Here is a 22,930-nt window from a genome sequence, read left to right as displayed (position 1 = left end):
TAAATGAATATACCAACTTGAATACAGACATTAGCAGAACAACGTATAAAACAAAAATTGACAAGAAGAACAACTCCATCATGAAAGAGATTTTAATAGTCTTCTTCCAGTAATTAGGAAACAAGCAGACAATAGTACCTTTGAACGACACAATACACAAATTTGATCTCAAGCATATGAAGAACATTTTGTCCAGCGAGTAGAGAATTCAGATTACAGATACTAATTAGTTCTTAATAATGTAATAAACTATTATATTTTTATAATATATAATTATAAACACAAATATATAATAATACTAACAATGAAATTAATAAGAAGGCATTAGAGAATTAAGATTGATTATATATTAGGTCATAAATTAAATCTCAACAAACATTTAAAAAATATTTCATACTGACTATGTTATCTCATAACAATGCAATGGATGAAAAATATTAAAATAATGCAACATTTTTATTTTTAAAGATTTTTATTTATTTATTTGACACAAACACACAGCATAAGCCGGGGGGGAGGGCAGCAGGCAGAGGGAGAGAGAAGCAGGCTTCCTGCTGAACAGGGAGTCCAATGTGGTGCTCCTTCCCAGGACCCTAAGATTGTGACCTGAGCTGAAGGCAGATGCTTAATTGAATGAGCCACCCAGGTGCCCCTAAAAAAAAAAAAAAGCTTTAAAAATACCCATTTGCTTTGAAAATTAAAGTCCATTTCTAATAATACATGGATCTTAATAGAAATCATAATGGCAATCTAGAAAATGTTTAGGACTGAATGAAAACAAAATTCTACATTTCAAAACTGTAGGACACAGCTTAGAAATTAATAATCAAAAAGAAGAAAAACCAAAAATAAATAAAATAAGTCCACCTTAAGTTAGAAAAAGAACACAGTAGGTCCAAAGAGAGCACAAGGAAAGTATCAAAGATAACCACAGGTACAAAATACAAAATGAAACACAAAACAAAGGTGCCAAAAAGAAGATCAACAAAGACATACAAGTTGACTCTCTGAAAAGATTATTGGAAATGGTATGGCAATGTGTCAGAACTTAAAACACATAATTACTCTATGATGAAGGAATCCCACTTGTGCGTATATACCCCGAAGAAGTGAAAGAAGGGACTCAGACAGATGTTTGTACACTCATGTCCGTAGCAATATTATTGACAACAGCTAAAATGTGGAAGAGACCCAAGTGTCCCTCAGCGGGGTAGTGTGTAAACAAAATGTGGTATCTATACACAATGGGATATTACTCAGTCTTAAAAAGGAAGGAAGTGTTGACACACGCTGAAACATAAACGGACCTTGAAGACATTGGGCTAAGTGAAAAAAGCCATTCACAAAAGGACAAATACTACACGATACACTAACACAAAGTCCCTAGAGTAATCAAGTCACAGAGAAGGTAGACTTTCCGTGTGGATGCCAGACAGGGGAGGAGGGTAAATCTTGTGAAGTGAGTAAGGTTTCAGTTTTGCAGGATTAAAAAGTTCTTTGGAGATGGATGGGGTGATGGTGGCAAAGCAAAATGAATGTACTTCATGCCACTGAACTGTACACTTAAAGATGGTTAAAATGGTAACTTTATGTTATGCATGTTTTACCACAATTTTTTTTTTAAAATAGAGGAAGTAGAGAGAACATTCCAGAAAGATAATGTCAGCCTGGAAGTTTCTCATATTGCCCATGATGTATTCTCTTCTGTTTCATTGATTTCCCCTCCCAATTATTTCATCATTACTATAATGTGTCATTTTTATAGTTTTGTAATCAAAGTTAATTTCTGGCATTTCAAGTAAAAAAAGTTATTAGAAATATCAGGCAGGGCTGATGAAAACAATATTAGGAACAAGAAGGGAGGCACAGCCACAAATAAACCAAAAATAAACTTTTTTTTTTTTTTTAAAGCATGTTATAAAACTCTGATGCCAGTTAATATGAAAACCTAGGTAAAAGGGACAGTTTCCTAGAGAAGAGAACTGACTGTGGAAGAAGTAGAAGATTTAAAACAAACTATACCCATTAAGGAAATCTAATGAGTAGTTAAAAATATATCTACCAGTAGTGAAGGTCCGTCAGATTGTTCCATTTCTCCTTCTGAGTGACGAGGTCTTTGTTTCATCCCTTTGAATCTAAGTGGGCACTGTGACCACCCTGATCAATGGGATATGGTAGAAAGGAAGGGCCAGTTTCTGGGTTGATGCCTTAAGAAACTGGGTTTTTCTAATTCTGTCCGTGGAACATTCTGGAAGCCCTGAGATCTCAGTGCTGGAGAGGTCATGTGTAGATGTTGGGCCAAGCCTTCCTGCTGAGGTTCCTACCAAGGTGCTCAATGTCTGAGGCCATCTTGGACCCTCTAGACAGTGTCATTGACCCGAGTCACCTCAGTTGACCTCTGGCCACAATGCTTGTCCCTTCACCATTGGATGACTGGCTCCTTCTCAGCCTGTGCGTCTCAGCTTTGATGTTTCCTTTTCAAGAATCCTTCCCTGACCATCCTCTATAGGACTCTACAAAAACCCTATCCTGTGAAGCAATCACTTCCCATTCCCTCTTCCTCCAGCCCCCTCCATTCTAATTTATTGATTCAGGATCTTTCAGATAAGTAGTATCACACAGTATGGGACCTCTCATGTCTGGCTTCTTTCACTCAGGGTAACGTTTTATAGTTTCATCTACAGGGTCACATGTATCAGTGCTCTGTTCCTTTTCATGGCTGAATAATACTCCACCATGGAGAGAGACCACCATTTGAGCCAAGCTGGGCTGCAAACTGGGTTCTCTGCCCCCAAACTGCAGGTTCCTTCCTCTAAAACAATGAGAAGGGACATCTTATATCAAACTGTTGAGGGAAGGGACAGGCTCTCTGGGACACCAAGCTCTCACTCGCAGAGATTGTAGATAAAATCCTTACAGCCATGCGCATACACGCAGGTCAACTACTATCAAATACAGGAACAGGGCCCTCTTCTCCCTCCACTGACTAGAACACTTTCTTTCCTTCACTGGAGCAAGGCTGGGAGTGAACCCTTCAGTGAGAGGCTCATCTGTGTCAGGGGGCCAGGGAGCCACTGAAGCAACAAGAAGGCATCTGGGTGTTTGGACCCGTGGCTGATGTTTTATAAGGCCAAGGTGGTACTTCTCAAGTCCGTATCAGATGAACATCAGTGTTGCCCAGATGTGAACAAGCACACACAGGGCACACATCTTCATGTCCACGCGTGTCCCCTGCCCAACACCACACTTCCCGACCTCCTGCAGTTCGTTTTCCTCGAATGAGGCCAGAGCTGGACTGACTCAGGTGGCACGCTGCCAGCTTGCTGATATTTCCCTCGGTTCTGGCCTGAGAGGCTTCAGGGAAAAACCCACTCACATCCTGAGTGTCTGGATGTGACCTTCTCTGGGCGGGCCTGCAGGCTTCCTGGCGTGCGTGTCAGGGCAAGTGGCTGAGGTTCCCCCCGGCTCTTCCCTTTGTCAAACACATTTGTGGGAGAAAAACCCACCCCATACAGGATTTCTCCAGAATCTTCCTTGGAGAGAGGCCTGCGGGATGGGCTGAGTCTGGTTTTCCTACCTTCTGGAGCTGGGATAACTCTGGGATAACTGTTCCAGGGGCTTCACTTGCCAGATGAAGAATTAGGTCCCAAACACTGGAGAAGAACCAAAGTCCACAGGAGAAGGTGGCCTCACCTTCTCCTGTGGACAGGAGAAGGTGGCCTCACCTTCTCCTGTGGAACCTAGGCCTTCTGATGGCCCAACCACGGCCTTGTGCCCCAGCAAGTCACAGGTGACATTCTCTGCCTGGGAGCCCTGGTTACCTCCTGGGTAGGAGGGGCCCCCTTTGGTAAAATGGCCTGACCTGCCTGCTTTCTTCTTGAGTCCTGCCCCATTAGCATCCTGAAGGCCTGCCTTGGACCAGCTCCCTTCAGGACTCCCCATCCCATGGCCTGCTCTCCAACTTCTGGTAGGGAGCATGTCCCCTGACTGGCCAGGTGACAAACACATGGAGACCTTGTAAGGAACTCCCTGGTGGGATGTGTGTGGCCTTAGCCTGGTTAGAACTCAGCCCTCCTCAGGCCAACCTTATGCCCACCCAGCGCCCCAGGCAGAGAGCCCACGGAGGCCAGCGCTGGTCTGTCCGTGGCCTTCCCCTCGCGGAGGCCAGTGCGGCACCAGACTCCGAGCAGGCGCTGCTGAGCATGAGGGGAAGGAGACAGAAAAGAAGTCCACAGCTGTGCCTTGAACGGAGGGGACCCGGAGGACAGGAGCCCTCAGGGCGGGCACGGGTGTGGCCAGGTAGGGCAGTGCTCCTCCGGGAGGCCTTGGAATCCGGAGGCCACCATCCTCAGCCCCCTAGGAGTGCACACACGAGTTCCCCACCCTGCGCGGGACACCAGCCATTCTTGTACAAGATGAGCCCCATGGTGACTTCGGAGGCCTGGGGTGTGCAGGGGGAGGAGCGGGGGCGCTGGCAGCGCGTCCTGATTCTGACTCCTGAGAGAGGTTCAAGGGCAGCTAGGCAGCCCTGAGGGTGCCCGGATGGGTTTCCCAGAAGGAGCCAGGGAGCTCGTTGTGCCGGCTGTTACCCTCTCAACTCATTTCTGCCCTTCTCTGCCCACACCTGGTGTCCAGGTTGAGGCTGGCCTGTCCCCACTGCATGAACGGCCCCTTGCCCAGGGCTTCTGGTTGGGGTTCGCCAGACACGGGCACCACAGAGACTGAGGGTGGAGGGCCGTGGGTCCCTGCCGGGTGGTGAGTCAGCAGGGCCTGTGGCCCAGGGTCTGGGAGGCTTGGCAGAGGGAACCAGCCTTGAGGACACAGCTGCTTCTGCAACTCCGGCGCCTTATCCCCTTGGCCTGGGGCTGGTGCTGTGTCTAGCCCCAGGGATGCTTCAACATCCCCCCGGGGTTTCCTTAATGTTGTCTGCACAGGCGAGCAGTCCCAATCCCCTTGTTTGAGGGAACCCTCTGCCTCCTGCGGACATCCTGGCTGGGTTCACAATCCTGTGTGTCAGGACTGACAGTTGACAAGCACTGGTCTAGAAGAGGAGGGGAGAAATGCAGAAATGCCAATATCGGGGACTCAGGGGACTCAGGCTGGGAAATGGTGAGCAAAAAGGAGGTTCACCCCCAGAATAGGCTCCACCCCGCAGCCAGACTTCTGGGCTGCCCATGGCTCAGGCTCTTCTGGGGAGGCCCTGGGGGGTGAGATGGAGAACCAGCTGAGTCCAGGGACACAGGGAGGGTGAAGGTCCTGGCTCCCAGGAGCAAGAGCCCAAGGCCAGGCAGTGTGATGGTTGTGGGGTGGGGGGTGACTAAGCAGGTAGGCAGGCTCCCCAAAGGCTGGGTTTGGGGGGCTAGGAAGTCCTCAGCAGGCCAATGCCCCATTCTCCACCCCCACTCCCATGCCTGCTGCACCCCGCAGGGAATTGACCTGGACTTCCAGTGTGCGAATGGACTTCCTAGACCTGGAGGAAGAGACCCAGGCCTGAGGGAGATGTGGGAAGGGGTGTGGGGGTGACATAAGCGCTTGTTCCGGCTCTAGCCATCCTACCGATTGGTGACCGGATCCCAGGGGGCAACTCCTTGACCCTGGGGCTGCAGGTGACCCCCTCCCATGCCTGGACTCTGGGCCTCTGAATCCAAATCTACTTGAGAAGCTACCGAGAGCTGCCTTAGCTTCTCTAGAAAATTGGAGAGAACAAAGAAGCAAACTTACCAGTTACCATGGAAACCACCCCAAATTTAAAAGACTAAAAAAAAAAGTTTAATATCTCAAAAACCCTTTGGTTGGTTTTTAAAAAAAAATCCTTTGAAAAGCATGCACTCATAGACAAATCCTATTGTATCACATTAGTCTGATGAGAAAGGGCATGGGGAAGAGAAAAGGACTCGGGATCTCAGGGGCCGTGTGGCACAGGGAGGCCCCAGAATTAGTTTTAGGGGTTTAAATTAAAAAAAATGAATAAACATTTGAAATGCAAAAGAATTAAATCCTCAGTCTCCACTGCAGATTGAAAAAAAAAAAAAGCAAAAGCTTTTTGCTGGATTAAAAGGGAGAGATGAGGTGAAGGTGGGGGAGGGGGGATGATGGAGCCCACTGGCCTCTGGGGTCCCCGGGGAAGGCCAGGAACCGCTATTCCCTCCTGGGCTCAGTGGTCATTCCAGCTCCACCTGTCCCATTCCACCCTCCCCCCCGCCCCCGACCTGCAGGGCCTGAGAATTGAGGACCCAATATTTAAGAGAAGCAAGGCATCCCCAGCAACCCCATTGCATTGGGTTGGTGTTGGGGAGTGGGGACTGAGCTAACTTTCTACTTTGTGGAGGCCACTGAGCCATCGCCTAAATGCTGGATCCACTCCTGTGAGTACAGGTCTCGCCCCTCCCCCAAATGTCATGCTGGTCCTAGGGACGCTGCCCTAGTGGGTCCCTTGCTATGCTGTTCCCCACTGCTGGCAGGGTGAGTGTGTGGAGCACGCTTGCTGCCCTCTCCTGGGAACAGCTCCCTGAGTGCCCACAGATAGCCACCAGCCTTGATTCTCAGGCATGTGGCCTGTTGAGAGAGCAGTGCTGAGCCAAGACGATCCTGGATTAAGCTTTACCTGAAGCCCATTCCCCCCAACCCCCCAACATTTCGGTTGTATAAACTGATACATTCCCTTTTGTGCTTAAGTCAGTTTGAGTTGGTTTTTCCATCATCTGTTCCTAAAAAAGTTCTACTTGGTATAGACTCTCAACCCCTCATCCTGGCATTAAAGCTCCTTGACATCTGTTCCTCTCTTCTTTCTTCACCCCCACCTGGCACTCACTGCTCTGTACTCCTCCGCTCAGCACACTGATCCAGTGGGTCCTTTCCAAACACAATGCAATCTGCCCTCTAGGCTACTTGTAACACTCTTCCTACCTGGTGAGCTTGCCCTACTTATCTAAGTACCAAGTATGTAGCACTTAGTACAATCTAAGCACTCAGCATCATCTAAATAGTACTTAGACATATACGCAGATTAGATCTGTACTAATTGCTAAGTACTTCTTGTCTCACTATTTACTTATCTTCCAAGGCTCTTCTGCCTCTTCCAGGAAGCCTTCCTTGGAAGCCTCCGTGTGTGTCTTGTTGCCCCGACTGCCCCAAGTTTCTCCTCTGGTCTCCAGGAAATACCTTTGGCTCCCCAGGTGTTCCATGAATTCCAAGTATCAGCCCTTGGTTTAGTCGATAGCTTTCCTAAGACCTATTCTTATCTCACAGAACCAATCCAGCAATGGACTTGTGCCTGTGGATGCCTGTCCCCAGGCCGCAGCCATACCCTGCTCAGGAAGGAGAAGAAACGATCAAGTCATACTCCTTTCCTTGTTTGGTCACAATAGCCCCGAAGGAGGAAGATTTTCGGCCACTCTCACAACAGGACCTTGAGGCTCCCAGCAGTTTAGTGACTTGTCTGGGGTCCCACGTCCCTGCGCTAGCAGCCCTGGGCTGTCAAAACCAGGTCGTTTGATGCCATCCCACTGAGCTCCCCTGCTCATCCCTCTGATGAAAGACAGATCTGAATTTTACCAAGGGGTCCCAGGGGATGTGTGTGTGTGTCTCTCCTTGGCTCTGCTGAGCCAAGGGTGACGTGGCCAAAGCTCTGCCTTCGCGGATCCAGCAGGCTGCCTCTCACGTGGTTGTGTTTCCAGGCGCAGGCCAGCCTCATCCTGACCACGTGAAATCCCAGAGGTGTCGCTGAAGGATTGTGCCTCTCTAGATGAACGGCGTAAATTCGTGGAAATGTTTTCAGAAGGGCGTTTTTCCTCTGCTGGTCTCCATTTCCTTGAAAAACAGACTGGGAGGTAAACAGTCTTTGCGGCTACAAGTGAGCAGAAACAGATTTCCTTCCACATCCCTAGATCTGACAATTCTGTGTCCTCTGCCCCTCCTCCCAGCACTGCCCCCCAGGGAGGCCCAGTAGGACCAAACTCCAAGGAGGGAGGGTGTCCCTCCCGAATCAAGGCACAGGGACTCCTGGGACTTTGGCTGCTTCTGTCTCCCCAGCTGTCAAGGGACTTGACCTTCTGCCCTTTTGACTCTCTCCTCGACCATCAGACTGGGCCCAGTGCCCTCCAAGAAGCAAAGGTGGCACATTCCTAAAAGGAGGAGTGTTGTCACGTCAACAGGGACGCTCCATCCTAACTGGAAAGAATGATCTGTGGGCTTGAACTATCCTTTCTTCTTACTTCCAGACCCTGAAATTTGCTCGTAAACAACACATTGTCAGATCCATTTTCAGCTCCTTGAAATTAAGCGCTCCGTGAGGAAGGGTTTGTGTGAACATCTCTAACTGCAGAGGGCAAGATGAGAGGAATTACTGCCTGTTTGTTTATGCTTTACACCGTATACTTGCAAACTACTTCGAAATACATTTCATTTTCTGTCTAAGGTTTTTTTTTTCCTCCCCAAGATCCTGGTGGTGGTGGGGGTATGCATATTTCTGGTGATTCCTACGTATGGGTTGGAGGAAAACAGCAGTAAAGGAACCAGCCCTCAGGCAGCTGCAAGCTAGAGGTGGACGTGTGGGTCCATGCCAGGATGACGGGTGACGATCCCTCCCTTCCCTGTGCTTGTGTAATAGACCCACAGCGAGGCCCTCGCTGTAGCCTCACAGGAGAGGAAATTTCTTCTCCCCCTTGGCTGTGAGGCTGACCCTGTGACTTTTATTTTTTTGCCCAGTGGCAAGTAGACAAAAATGCCAGGAGCCAATTCTCAGCTCAGGCCAGAAGATACTGTGTGTGTTTCCACTTGGCCTTCTGCCATCTCTATGAGGACTTCCCTTGGCAGCTCCTGCCCCTTTGTCCTAGGCCCCAGCCTGAACACATAGGGGAGGGCAGAGTTGCTCCTGTCGAACTGCAGATATGTGAGTGAGAACATATGATGGCTGTTTCAATTCCTTGAATTCAGGGGTGGTTTGTTACTCAGCATTTCATGCCTATAGCCGACTGATACAAGTACTTACTAGAAATTCGGTGTATGGTAGGCAATGAGTCAGTGACACCATCCCTGGCACATATATTTCCTACAAAGTTACTGAGCTTCTGTGTTTTTGCTGGTCACTGTGATAGGTTCGGGGCTAGGGATACAGATCATGACAAAAATCAATAACATAGTAATGATAATAGTTAGCGTATATTAAGCCTTTACTAGGTTCTAGGTACCACGCTTCACTCTTCATGTCTTTCCCTTATTGAATTCCCATCATTCCTGTGAAGAATAGAGGAAGCACAGACTATGAGTGGCAAGGACCCTGCCTCAGACCAGAGAGATGGGAAGACCCAGCCCCTGCCCTCAAGAAACTCACAGAATGGCAGAGAAGGACGCATGATGCATCCCTGTCTGTGTGGCCAGACTGATGATTATTACGGTCCACGTGTGGAGTTGGTGGTGAGACAGCAAAAGGCAGACTGGCAACTTTGGGGAGGAGAGTCTTCCTTGCTCCTCTCTGCAGGCAGAGCCTTTGTGCTGGAGGCTGTTAGGAAGTTAGGGGACAGTGAGCATAGGACCAACACGAAGGTGAACATGTCAGGAAACCCACAGATGCTTAGGAAAGCCACCCCGCCACCAGAGTTGTCAGTGCTTAAGACCAGGGTCCTATGGTTCTGGGCCCAGCTCTTCCACAGTCATGTTGTGTGACCTTGGCTTTACTGCCGGCCCTCTTTTGCCTCAGTCTTCTCACCTGTAAAATGGGCTGGAGGTTGCAGTTGGGTGATCTCGATGGTGGCTTCTGTTTCAGAGATGCAGGGAGCTCTGGATCCCTGCTTTGGAAGGAAAGTCTTTCTCTTTGCTCTTATCATTGGCAAGGGGGGAGGGGAGTGTTATCATCTGCAAGGGTGAGTGGGGAGGGAGGAGTAGACAGATCCTCTCAGCTGTATGTTAAAAACAGCAGCCTCACTGTGGTATTTGTTTGATTAGAGACCATGACGACTGTGTCCCTTTTTCTTGGGAACTGAACTGTAAGAGTGGGATTTTAGCACCAGCATATGCTGCGTGTGTCTCTTTTGTAGGAGTGGTGGTGGTGTTTGCAGGTTCTGTGGGTTTCGCTTTTTTTTTTTTTTTTTTTTAAGATTTATTTATTTTAGAGAGAGAGCTAGAGAGCTAGTGTGCATGTGCGGGGCGGGTGGCGGGCACAGAGGGAGAGGGAAAGAGAGAATCCCAAGTAGACTCCCCAATGAGCTGGGAGCCCAGCTGATACGGGGCTCCATCCCACGACCCTGGCGTCTTGACCTGAGCTGAAATCAGAAGTCTGATACTCAGTCGACTGAGCCACCCAGGCGCCCCCTTGGTTTAGCTTTTCATAACAAGAGCTCCCATTTGTTGAGCAACTCTTACGAGCCAGGCACTTGCGTTTTCTCAATCAATCTTCATAATCGCCCTGAAAAGAAAGGATTTCTCTACTTATAAAAGAGACAACTGAGCCCTCTTCGGGTTGGATCTACCATGATTTTTTCTGTTGCTCAGGAGCATCTCTTCCTAGCTTCCCCTTTGGGGAGAGCAAGATGTTCTTCATGGTTGTGTGATTTCGGACAAGTTCTGAGTGTTTCTGAGCCTCAGTTACCTTATCTATAAAATGGGCATAAGAAGCCCTTCCTTGCAAGTTTATGGTGAGGATCACATCGAGAAATGTAAATGTCTGGGACATAGAAGTTGATGTGGGAAACAAAGGCAGAAGAAAAACTGTTGAATTTCCTTACTACCTACAGTCCATTGACAAGTCCTCGAAACAGACAGAGGGACATTCCTCTCTGGATTCAATAGCCTCGATGTTGACACTTTGCTAAGGGCAAAAGGTAATCCTAACCCGAAATCCCCCTCCCTGTCCCCTAGGATCCTGTAAGTCTGCTTTAACATATAAAAATCCCTTTGGAAAATTCCTTTATCTCTAAACCCTCCAAGACACATGCTGGCAATCATCCCTCAAGCATATGACCCACTGATACACATCTGAAGGGTCAATGCTCAGGTTTTTTTAGGCAGTACTAAATGACCTTTTCCTAACAATAGCTAGCCCCTATCAAGGTCCTGGAAACCTTGCTTCCCAAATTCCTTAGGGGTTAGGCTCCCCCTAACCCACTCCCAACTTAAAAGTATATAATGGGCCACTCCTCATGACCACAGTGCAGCTCTTTCTGCCCACGGGTCCTGTCCCCGGGGTTTAATATAATCATCTGTTTGCATCAAAGATATCTCAAGGTTTGAAGCCATTGACTTCAAACTCTAACCTCTTTTCCTACCTCAGAAGTCATTTGGTAAAGGTAATTCTTTATTTAATGCATAGCAATTATGTATCTACTTGAAATACATTAGTCAGTCCTTCTCCCCAGATAAAATGATTCTAACTCCACTTTCCCTCCGCAGAATTCTTGATTTTGTTTTCACAGTTACTCACTTTGTCTAATTCATTTCAAGCCACTGAATCACAGGACATCGAAGATTGAAATCACCCAATGGCTGCCAGTCCAGTTGATTTTAATCTTATTTTTTGGTGAATCTAACCAGAAAACACTATTTCCTAACAAAGCCTTGTGGGGAAGGCCCGTGAACAAAACAGAGAAGAGCAGCGTTGCTCTGAGTGAGGAGGGAATGATGGGAGGTGAAGGCCCAAGGTCCTGTCCGATGGGGGTCCCTCCTCCCTCAAGGGGGGCCTCTTGGTGCCTCTGAGACCCACTGCCTGGGGCTTTTACCCTACAGTCGTGACCCACCGGTTATCATGAAATCAACATAGCAGTGACCACTTCCGCCGTGTAGAGCAGGAAATGTCGCGAGTGTCTAGGATGCGGTCAGGCTGAGAGCTGGTTTATGCCTGTTGTGTCCCAGTTCCATAAACACCTGTGTGTCTACTGGACCATGATGTCAAAATCCATTTCTTGCCGTAATTTGCCATTTAAAAAAGGTTGGAAAGCTGCTGCTACTCAGCTCAGTCTTTCCAGCCCACATTTGGGGAAAAAGAGCCCCGAAGAGGGAATCGAACACAAGCAGGGGGAGTGAGAGAGGGAGAAGCAGGCTTCCTGCTGAGCAAGGATCCCAATGTGGGGCTCTATCCCAGGACCCCGGGATCATGCCCTGATCTTAAGGCAGATGCTTAACAACTGGATCAACAAGGTACCCCTGCCCTGGGTCTTTCTAACGGGCCATGCACTGGGCTAGTTCAGAGCTGCCAAGCACTCGCTCTGTGCTGGTACTGCGATCAGTGGCTCAGACAGGAAGAAACTGCATCCCCACTGCCCAGGACAATATTCCTGTCCCCATCACCATGCAGAAGGGAGGAGCCTGGGGCACACAGAGAAGATGCAGGCGGGAGAGAGAGCCTGATTCAGCCCCAGGGTGTGCCCCCTGCTGCCTGGGAGTAAGGAGGGATCATGGGGAACCCCAGGCTGGTTGGAGAGGTCAGACCCAGGTGCAGGGAACCCTGCCCTGGACTACAAGCAGGCTCCTGCCACACACCCGACAGTGTGTTGGTGGAGCTCGGAGGAAGCGGGATCCCATGAGGGAAGCAGTTCCCAGTGGCTTCTGCCAGGTGGGCTGCTGTCCTCAGGCTGGAGCGGGGGTCACCCCCAGCTGCACCCCGGCACCCTCGGTTCTGCTCCAGAAACCTCTGGGAAGGCAAGAGAGCAAGGGTGACGCTATTAAAGGGACAACCTTGAACCACATTTAAGTTCAATTATATGTAACATATACCTAATAGATACTTAGTACCTTTGCCCAAGCAAATTGGCTATCCTAGACCTCACAAGGGCTCGTGCCTGACACAGGGAAGCAGGAGGCAACAGGCCTGCTGTAAAGCAAATTTTGATTTTTGTTTCTCTTTTTAATATTCATTTATGCACCACTACTGTCCTCTGCCCCTATTGTCCAAGTGTTCCAGTCCCTCTCTGTGTCTCTTTTTGTCTCGGTGTGTCCCCCCCCCCCCCCCCCCCCCGTGGATGCCCCAGTCTTTCTCTCTGTCTCTGGGTCACTGTCTCTTCCTTTTTCTCTCCAATGTCTTCCCTCCTTTTTCACTAACAGGAACAGGGATAGCTGCTTGGAATTCCTGGTTGCTACCCTAGCCAAATGCACCAATAGACTAATTATGGGGGTGGAGGGTGGAAGAGGCTTTCTTGTGCAAATTTCAGGGCAAAGCCTTCTCCCCCTTACAGGAGGGGAGCCATCAGTAGTAGCTGCTTTCTCCATGGGAATCATAAACAAAGTGCTGTTAACCACTGGAGGGCTTTTGAGCCTTGATCCCCTCGTTCTGGAACACTGTCCAATTCCAAAGAGAACCAAAACGAAAGTATCTGCACTGGACAGGACAGGGTTTTGCAGTGACCTTAACACTATGATATGAAACAATTTACCCCCAGCCTTCCCAGGATCCTCCCAGCAGCTCTGCGAGGAAGGCTGATATTGTCCCCACTTTATGGATGGGGAAACTGAGGGCCAGAGGGGTAAGTGAAGTGATCACCAGAGGCCACACAGCTAGGTCACAGCAGTCAAGATTTGAATCCCCCAGTCTGGGGAGGATCCCCAATCTGAGGTTTCTCTCTCCTTCTCTTTTCTAAAGATTTTGTTTATCTGAGAGAGTGAGAGCAAGAGCGAGAGCGAGAGCGAGAGAGAGAGAGAGCATGAGCAGCAGGGAGGGGCAGAGGGAGAGGGAGAAGCAGGATCTCCAATGAGCAGGAAGACCAATGTGGGGTTTGATCATGACCTGAGCCAAAGGTAGACGCTGAGCAGACGGAGGCACCCAGGAGCACCCCGGCCCCCCAATCTGAGGTCTCTTGACTCCAAACCCCAATGCTAATTCCCTGAGGCCTGTTGAGATGGAAACTTCAGGAAAATGTTGGCAGAGAGAACAAGAGAAGCAGGATGCAGGTTGCTTAGAATTTTGACCGTCTGTTTCCCCCATATTGAGCTCCTCTATTTCTCTGGGCTAAAGAGGGAAAGCTCTCCCATGAACAAAAGTTGGATTGCTCCCTGCAGGCGCCTCCCCGCCTTGGGCGGTGGAGGGGGAAGGTTCCCAAAGCAGGAGGGAAAGGGAGCAGGTGGCGGGTGCGTTCCTTGTGTTGTCCCAGAATCCCATGGGGCTAGAATGGGACCCGTGGCCCCCGGAGAGAGCTTTAGAGGGCATGCCTGACAGGTCCCCACGGCTGCACACAGCTGCTAATTTCCCTCTGTCATCCCAGCCTTCTAACAAAGTTGGGTTAAGGGCTTCTGTCTGATCTGGAATGGGCAAAAGGTTTAAAGGGGAACCGGGAAGGGATGGTAAAAGGGAGCAGCATCCCACCCCCCCAGAGCTGCACGTGGGAACGTGGTGACTAAGGCGAGCATGCTAAGGGGAGTCCAAGAGGACCTCAACAATTATAGGGACTGGGTGACCCAGCCCTCACCCCACCCCATGGACACTCTCCCTTCACTGCCAGCTTTGAAGGGTCAGGGTGAGTTTTCATATAAGGAGCTGAAGCTTGTGGGCTCAGCCGGTTATAGTAGGGGGTTGGAGGCACTAGTCCCTTGTTCTCTGTTCTGGGGATCTACCAGTGGTTTAGGGAAGAAATTCTGCCTTGTCCAGCCTCCTTGGAAGGATGCACGGTGCACAGCTTTGGGGAGCACCATTCCCATTGTGCAGTGCACAACCTACACTCTGGTATGAGGCAACCTAGTGGGGGAAGTGATCTGGATTTTGACTGTGCTCTGGGCCCTGCAAATGTTGTAGCTGGTATGCCTCTTCATATCACCCCATGAAACATGCCTGTTGGGCATTGTCATACCTATTCTACAGATGTACAAACTGAGGCACAGAGAGGTGACATGACTTGCACAAACTTAACCAGCCTGTAAGCCGCAGAGCAGGGCTCCTCTCGCATGGACCTCCATTAGACAGAGTTCATTTCACTGGGGTGGTGACCCTGTTGCTGTGGCTGCACACCTGCTGGGCCCAGCGGTGGACAGGTGACAAGGCCACAGACCCGAGTGGCCTTTCCCTCCAGCTCTTAGAGGACAGGGATTTGGAGGATCTGCTCAGTCTCTGGGAAAATGTCCAGCCTTTGACAAAGCAGTGAAAACGGCCTGCAGTCCTCCCACTCTGTTTCTTTCTTGTTCTGGAAGATGAATGAGAGGGAAATGGGGGAGAAGCAAAGATGACTAAATGTCACAGACAGTCAACAGTACCTCCCTCATCAGTCTGAGCAAGGCAAGGAGGACACAGGAGAATGTCAGGAAGGAGCAGCCCCCAACCCAGGTGTGGCTCTGTCCACAGCCCTGGCCACAGCTCTCTGAGCAATGCTGAAAACAAAGAATGCAAGGCAAGCTGGCTTCCACCGCCTAGAACAAAGGGAGGCTGTTGTATCTTAGTCATTGCTAATTTCTAGCAAATAACCGGCCTTGGGACCAGGACTGCTTGTAAAGTTCCCAGCTGCTTCAAGCTGGAGGTAACTTATTCAAAGGGAAATAAGGACCACATCTGTTGCCGTGATGAGGAGACCTTGGGAGCCTCTAGCAAGCTCGTAATGCCTGAGCCAGAATCTCAGATGCACCTGCCGTGGGCTCGGGGCTCTCCCCAGCACGGTTTTCATTCCTTTGGAGTGGTTTGTGGAAGGATGCTCAGAAGGGTTTATGCGAGCTTGGGAAGGTGTGTGCGGGTTTTTAAAAAAAAAAAACTAATAAAGTCCTCTACTACTCCCAGGGCTGAGTGCATCTAGGGGAGTCATGGGCAGGAGGAAATTGCACATGGTTTTTTTTTTTTTTTTTTCAGCCTGAGAGGGAGGCCATTGGAAACAGGTGCCCGAGGAGAGGAAACGCTCTGTTAGCCCAGAATTCTGAGGTGGTGGCTGGATTCACACATAGCATGCCAGCAGCTGAAAGCAAGGAGGGAGTTTCCGGTCCTAGCCTAGCGGGAGTCTCGGGGCTGGGAACCCCATGGGCGTGGGAGGAGAGAAGGGCGAGGACATAGTGTCATTGCTTTCTCGACCTCAGCTTCCTTCTCTGTAAAATGAGACACAGGAGGCCAGACTAGAATGGTCTCTTCCAGCTTGGACATTCTCGTTTAGGAACCTAGAGAAAAGGGACAGGCAGGAAGCGGTCATTCAGTAATATGTGTACATTACTGTTTACGAGGCTCTTTAAACACACCGTCTATTTCTTTATCATCACAGCAGACATACAGAGAAGGACATAAGTGTAAATGTCACGAATCATTGTAATTGTAGTACCTGTAAAGCAAACATTTGTGTAACAGCCCAACTCAAGACAGAATGAATAGTACGAGGATGCCAGGATCCCCGAGTGGCCTTTCCCGCTCACAACCCTTCCCACGTCCTGCAGGCACTCGCTGCTTTGCTTTTATGACGATCGTTTCCTTCTTCACTTTAGTTTGCCCCCATGTATGCATCCCTAAATAATAAAGTTGAGTCTTGTCTGGCTTGGACTCATACAGTCTATGTTGTCTGTGTCGGCTTCTTTTGCTCAAAATCAGGATTGTAACATTTGTCTGTTTATCCAGATGAAGAAATGGAGGCCCACAGAAGTTAGGCGACACACCAGAGGTCACATGACTGGTCATGACAAAGCAGGATAGGAAGCCACACTGCCTGGCTAATCCACTACCCAGAGTAGTCGGCTGGGGTTGGTGACTTCCATTTCCAGCAAAATGGTGGAGTGAGGAACCCGAGGACGAGAGAGATGGCCCATATGGCTGAGCTGAGGGCACAGGCCCGGAGAAGAAGCCTGTGTCCCCTTTTCTTCTGAGGTAGGGTACTGTGCCTGGAATCATTCTCTCCTCAAGAGTATAAAGAATGAGAGAGAAGAAATTCTTCTAAAGGAAGAGGGCATGCTAGTAGGCCGGAGAGCCAACAACGGCTTGTCTTCTCATTCATGCTTTCCTCAAGGTAGGTCAGCCATTTTGAATTTCTCCTGCTTCACTTCTTCTTCTTTTTTTTTTTTTTTTTTTTAAAGATTTTATTTATTTGACAGAGAGATCACAAGTAGGCAGAGAGGCAGGCAGAGAGAGGGAGGAGGAAGCAGGCTCCCTGCTGAGCAGAGAGCCTGATGCCGGACTTGATCCTAGGACCCTGAGATCATGACCTGAGCCGAAGGCAGCGGCTTAACCCACTGAGCCACCCAGGCGCCCTCCTGCTTCACTTCTTAATATATGAGTTAGGACAAGGTATCAGAATAAACCCCTGAGTACCCATGGCCCACCCTCGCCTCTCATTTCAATAGTGAGCAGACTAAAGTGATGGAAATATTGCTTTTCTGAATTTCTTCTTCAGGAGAGCCTGGAGTCTCCTCAGAGGCTGTTGCTCCAGAGGCTGAGACCAACATAACATAAAATCACAGCACTTCACAGCAGCTCGATGCCCGAAGGACTAATTTTCCCAGTTCTGCCTGGGGCTTTCATGTTACTCTTGCTTTCTCTCAGCCCCTTGACCTCATGCCAGAGACCTTTAGAGTCTTGAAAAACACCCTCATATAGTTTCCAGAAGTTGTGCAAAATGGTTTCCTCATCTTGTCTTCAGTGGGGCTCCTGGCAAGTCAGTTAGGGCCGAGTGTGTGGAGAGACTCTGGATTTTTAGAAGGCATTAGCAGCTGGGATGAGACTTGGGGAAGGGGGATTCTTGGCTAGAGAGGAGAGATGGTGAGGGAGGAGGAAGGAACAGCTGAAGAAATTGGGCTGGTGGAGACCGGGGCACAGGATTGAGGGCAAGGTCCCACACAGGAAGCTTAGGAGTGACAGTGTAGAGGTTCCAGGTGCTTGTGGAGGAGGCCAAGTGGCAAGGACAAGGGCCTGGACAGTCCCTGTGCTGGCTCAGGTACTCTGGGGGTGCTTGGGACTGACTACTTTGGCGCCTTTCAGGAGGGCACAGCGCCGCTCCCGCCCCCCCCCCCCCCCCGCCCCAACCAAAACCCCTCACCTTGGTCTGAGGATCAAGCCCTGGGCGGCATTCGGGAGCCCTCGAGATGAGCCCAGCACTGCTCCAAGGATGTCCGTGTGTTAATTCACTTGGGACTTACAGGACCCCACACGTTTTATTGGCATCATGACTTGATGGCAATGATTTTTTTTTTTTTTTTGACAAATAGGAAAACTGAGGCACAGTGAGGTTATATGACATGCTTGAAGCCCCCCAGTGGTGGAACCAAAATTGGAACCCTGCTGTCTGGCTTAATTTCTCTTCCTCTTTCTCTCCCTCCCTCCCTCCCTGCTGTAAAGTGCTGTGATTTTATGTTATGTTTTTATTTTATGTTTCTTCCTTCCTTCCTTCTTTCCTTCCTTCATTTGTTTCTCCTCTCTCTCTCTCTTTCTAAGGCTAAAAAGATGAAGGGATGGGATTGGGCGACTCCCAAGGTCCCTCCCCTATCCCGTCATTGGAATGGATGATGGTCTTCTCTGTTCACTTAACAGCAGACACTCTGGGGTCACACAGGGCAACAGAACCAACCTTACGAAAGACAAGCGGCTTTGTAAAAAGATGAGGCTGTCAAGCTAACCAGATTTCCTTCCTTGAGATCACGAGATGATGAGTGAACTGTGGGGCCAGGGGCACACTGTGGCTTGTGGAGGGTGGCCGTGAGCCCTCCACTGTACTTGGTGTCTCAGAACAGGTCCCGCGCTGCCTGGGACAGCTGATGCCGGGAGAGCTGGCCCCATCTCTTCCGCCCACCCCACCCGCTGCCCTCTGCCTGGGGCCCCTCTGGGACTCTGCATCCAAAGTTCCCGGGGCAGGGGGATGAAGACGGGCCTCTCATGCTTCCCTCCTAGGGTAACACTGGGTTGTCATAAAGCGTCTCCGGCCCCACAGAGGTGAGAACCCAGCGCTTTATTGGCCTGCCTTGACCCCGGAGTTTGCAGAAGCAGAAAAGCAAAGAAAAGCCACAGAGATCAGCACCCAAGGACTGCCTGGTCATCCCTGAAACAAGCAAGGCTGCGATCGGAGGGGAAAATTTAGGTCCAGCTCTGGGGAAGCTCTGAGGGGCAGAACCAGGGGCTTGAAAGGCACCTCTCCCTGGACAGAGGCCGAAACCCAGACTAGGAGTGACATGGTCCCGTCCACACAGCGAGCAACAGCAGAGCTAAGATTCCAACGGGATCTCTCAGGGTCAAGTCCAGGCTTGGTGCCCTTAACCTTGCTGCCTGAGCGGCAAAGCTGAGATGCGTGAGACCAGAAGACCTGAAAAGGAGCTTGCCCCGCTCTCTGGGGGACTCGCCCACGGGGGTGACGGAGCAGCACGGCATCCTCTGAGGTCTCGGGGCTCTGCCATCCAGAACCCGAGAGCCCGGTGGGTAGACTGGCTGGCAGTTCTGAGTCTGCAGGCCAGGAGAGAGATACAGCTGCCCCAGCTACTGGGATACCTGCCTTGTGCTTAGGGTGACATGTAGTACGTGGAGAAGCCAGGGTTGCAAACCCAGATAGCCTGGCTCCCAGGTCCAGCACTCTACTATTGCGCCCAGGTCACCCTTCCCTCCTCCTTTCTGAGGTGACTTCATTCAGCATTCCTGTTCAGAAGCACACCGCTCCCCCCATTCCATGAGGTCCCTGGAGGCCTGTCCCAGTGCCCTGCTCAGAGTAGGCCAGCTGAACTCTCTGGTGCTTGACTCTTAGGCTGAGTGACACAGGGACCTTGGGTCACCCTCCCAGTCGTCGCCCCAATAAGCCCATTTCTGCCAGAGTGCTCTGGAACCACAGTTGCTTCTCCAGCTTTTCCTTCACCACTGCTCACTGTCTGGCTTCCTCCCAGTAAGTGGATTTTCTCCCTGTTAGTTAGCCGGAATTGGTTTCTGGAATCCAGCCACCCCGTGGATACAGTCCTCCAGAAATGATTTTCTTTTCATGTCATATGTGTTTGGTAGCCACCGCACATGTGCCCAAACAGGCCTGGATTCAAAGGTGGGCTCTACCATGTACTAGCTGTTATGATTCTGGGGAAGTGACCTCACTTCTCTATCTGATCTTCTCCTCTTTCATCTGAGAAATGAGGATATTACCTTGTGGTACAATTATAAAGGTGATATTCCAGGAAGAGGAGAGAGCAGGTGCAAAGAATTGGAAATGACTCTTTGCCCTTGACCACAGTGGTGGGTTGCATTAATGGTCTCGATTCTTTTCTTTTTTTTTTTTTTTAAGATTTTATTTATTCATTTGACAGAGAGAGAGAGAGATCACAAGCACACGGAGAGGCAGGCAGAGAGAGCAGGGGAAGCAGGCTCCCTGCCGAGCAGAGAAACTGATGTGGGCTTTGATCCCAGGACCCCAAAGCCATGACCTGAGCTGAAGGCAGAAGCCCAATACACTGAACCACCCAGGTGCCCAATGATCACGATTACTGACTCCTCCCTGTGTCCGTACCCTTTGCTGTGTGACATTACAGTGCCCTCCTTATTATGGATGGAAGGTGTTTCCCTACCTCTTCACTCTGGCCTCAGCCGTGTGCATTGGCCAATAGATGATCACAGACATGGCTCAAGAAGACCCCTGAGACGGGCTTGCAGAAATGAGTTTGTTCTCTTATGCTGTTCCCATGGTCTGCAGATGGGCAGACCCAGGCTTGCCTCCTAGTCCCGGGAGGAAGTTGAGAGACACATGGCACACAGCCGTCCCTAACTGAGCCCAGCCCGGATCAGCTGAGCCCTGGCCGACTGCAGATTTACAAGTCAGCTCAGCTGAGACCAGCAGAGCAGGTCAAGTTCAGCATGGATCAGCCAACCCCTCTGTGAGTCATCACAGACATGTGAGAAATAATACATTTCATTGTTATTTTAAGCCACCGAGATTGGGGATACGTTGTTACGGGGCAATAATTGACTCATAAACGGGTATTCGGAAGTAGGGTGCTGCCATGAGCAAACTTAAAATAGGCAGCATTGGTTTCGGGGACTGGGAAGGGGGATGAGCAAACTATTACAGAACAACAGTAAGGAAACTGGTATGGGAGGCTGGGAAATGGCAGCCCATGTTAGGCAATGTGGAGTTGCTTGGTCAAACCGTTGTCTCTAGTAACTTAGGAAATAACAAGTGTATCTAATGAACCCTTGGACTTGGGCAAAGAGATTTCCAAGCACAAAATCGAAAGCATCAGTTGGCTTTTATGGCTGTGTTTGTTAAGGTACTAAAAAAAGAGGTGAGCTCAGAAAATAACTGGTCAGTTTGCAAATAGAATTAGAAGGACTATAGAGAAGTTAGAATCTATTCTGTTGACATGGCTTTGGCACAGTAAGTAGAATGGAAGCAAAGACATAGGGAACCCACAAAGTCTTAAGAAAACAGTGATATTGACAAAAGGACTACCAGCCTGATTTAAAAGAGAAACTCTTCAAAATGTAAACAGATCTCAGGGTGAGAAGCAACTTGATTGTTTCAAGGATGTATTTTACAGTGCCTTCAGAAGTGACCCAGGAAGGTACCAGAAAAGAGGCTGGAGCTGGAGCCATGGAGAGCCATGCAGATGGGCCCCTCTCCCAGAAGCAGATCAGGGGGTCAATCGGGGAATGTTATCTGCCCTCAGGGTCTGGTTAACAAGAGACATTTTCCCAGCAGGAGTTCAGAATTGCCAGGGACTGAGGAGGACAGCTATGGCCCTCCTTCTTTCCCTGTTTGAATGGTAGTGTTGATTGCAGACGTCCTGTTCCTAGGTCACCACATATATGAGGTGTGGGAAACAGATACTTGCCCATCGGTGTCTGAAGCAAGAGGAGCGACATCTGGGCTTGACACAGAGCACGAGTGAGTAGACTTCGAGCTTGCTGCCATCAGCTGTTTCGGATTCTTGCTAGGGTAGTTTCGGGGAAGTTATTCAGGGAAGGACCTAAAAACCCGGGCTCATCAGGGGGTAATGTGGTAGATTTGACTGCATTAAGGGATCTAATACTTTACCTTCCCTGTATCGGTGTCCTTTATCATGCAACATAGCAACACAGTCCTATTGTGGACAGGGGGCACTTCCCCATTCCCGACTCTGGGCTCGCCCCGGGACTTGCTTCACACCACAGGATGTGAGCAGAGAAGAACAAAAGCAGAGCCTTGACCAGTGCTTCCCAGCGGGGGCTTGTCCCCTTCACCTCTGACAATGGCGCTAGGAGGACACGCTCAGGCTAGCCCAGCGATGTGAGCAGAGAAGAACAAAAGCAGAGCCTTGACCAGTGCTTCCCAGCGGGGGCTTGTCCCCTTCACCTCTGACAATGGCGCTAGGAGGACACGCTCAGGCTAGCCCAGCGATCTGTGGGGGCGGATGAAAGACACATGGATGAAAGCCCAGCCAGCTTCAGACTTCGTGGTCCCTTCAGGACCCATAGAACCCCCCAGCCTACGCAGTCTAAATCAGTCAATCCTGGCCACTCCACTCGCCAATAAGGCCAATAATCCTTGCTGTTTTAAGTTACAAAATTTTGAAGTGATTTTTTATGCAACAGTAGCTGATCTAATACAGCTACAGAGCTGAATTTTTCTCCATGGGGAGCTGCTAGTCATGGATGAAGATGGAATGAACCCTTTCTCTCTCTTTTTTTTAAAAGATTTTATTTATTCATTTGACAGACAGAGATCACAAGTAGACAGAGAGGCAGGCAGAGAGAGAAGGGGAAGCAGGCTCCCTGCTAAGCAGAGAGCCTGATGTGGGGCTCGATCCCAGGTCCCTGAGATCGTGACCTGAGCGGAAGGCAGAGGCTTAACCCACTGAGCCACCCAGGCGCCCTTGAACCCCTTCTCTTATTGTAAGAATTCTTCTACTACCAATTATGACCGCAATAACAACAAAAGCCCCTTCTTTTTTTTTTTTTTTTTTTTAATTTTTATTTATTTATTTATTTGACAGAGAGATCACAAGTAGGCAGAGAGGCAGGCAGAGGGAGAGAGAGGAGGAAGCAGGCTCCCCGCTGAGCAGAGAGCCCGACGTGGGACTCGATCCCAGGACCCTGAGATCATGACCTGAGCCGAAGGCA

This window comes from Mustela lutreola, chromosome 7 (assembly GCF_030435805.1).
Source record: "Mustela lutreola isolate mMusLut2 chromosome 7, mMusLut2.pri, whole genome shotgun sequence".
NCBI lineage: Eukaryota > Metazoa > Chordata > Mammalia > Carnivora > Mustelidae > Mustela > Mustela lutreola.
This window is presented reverse-complemented; position numbering follows the sequence as displayed.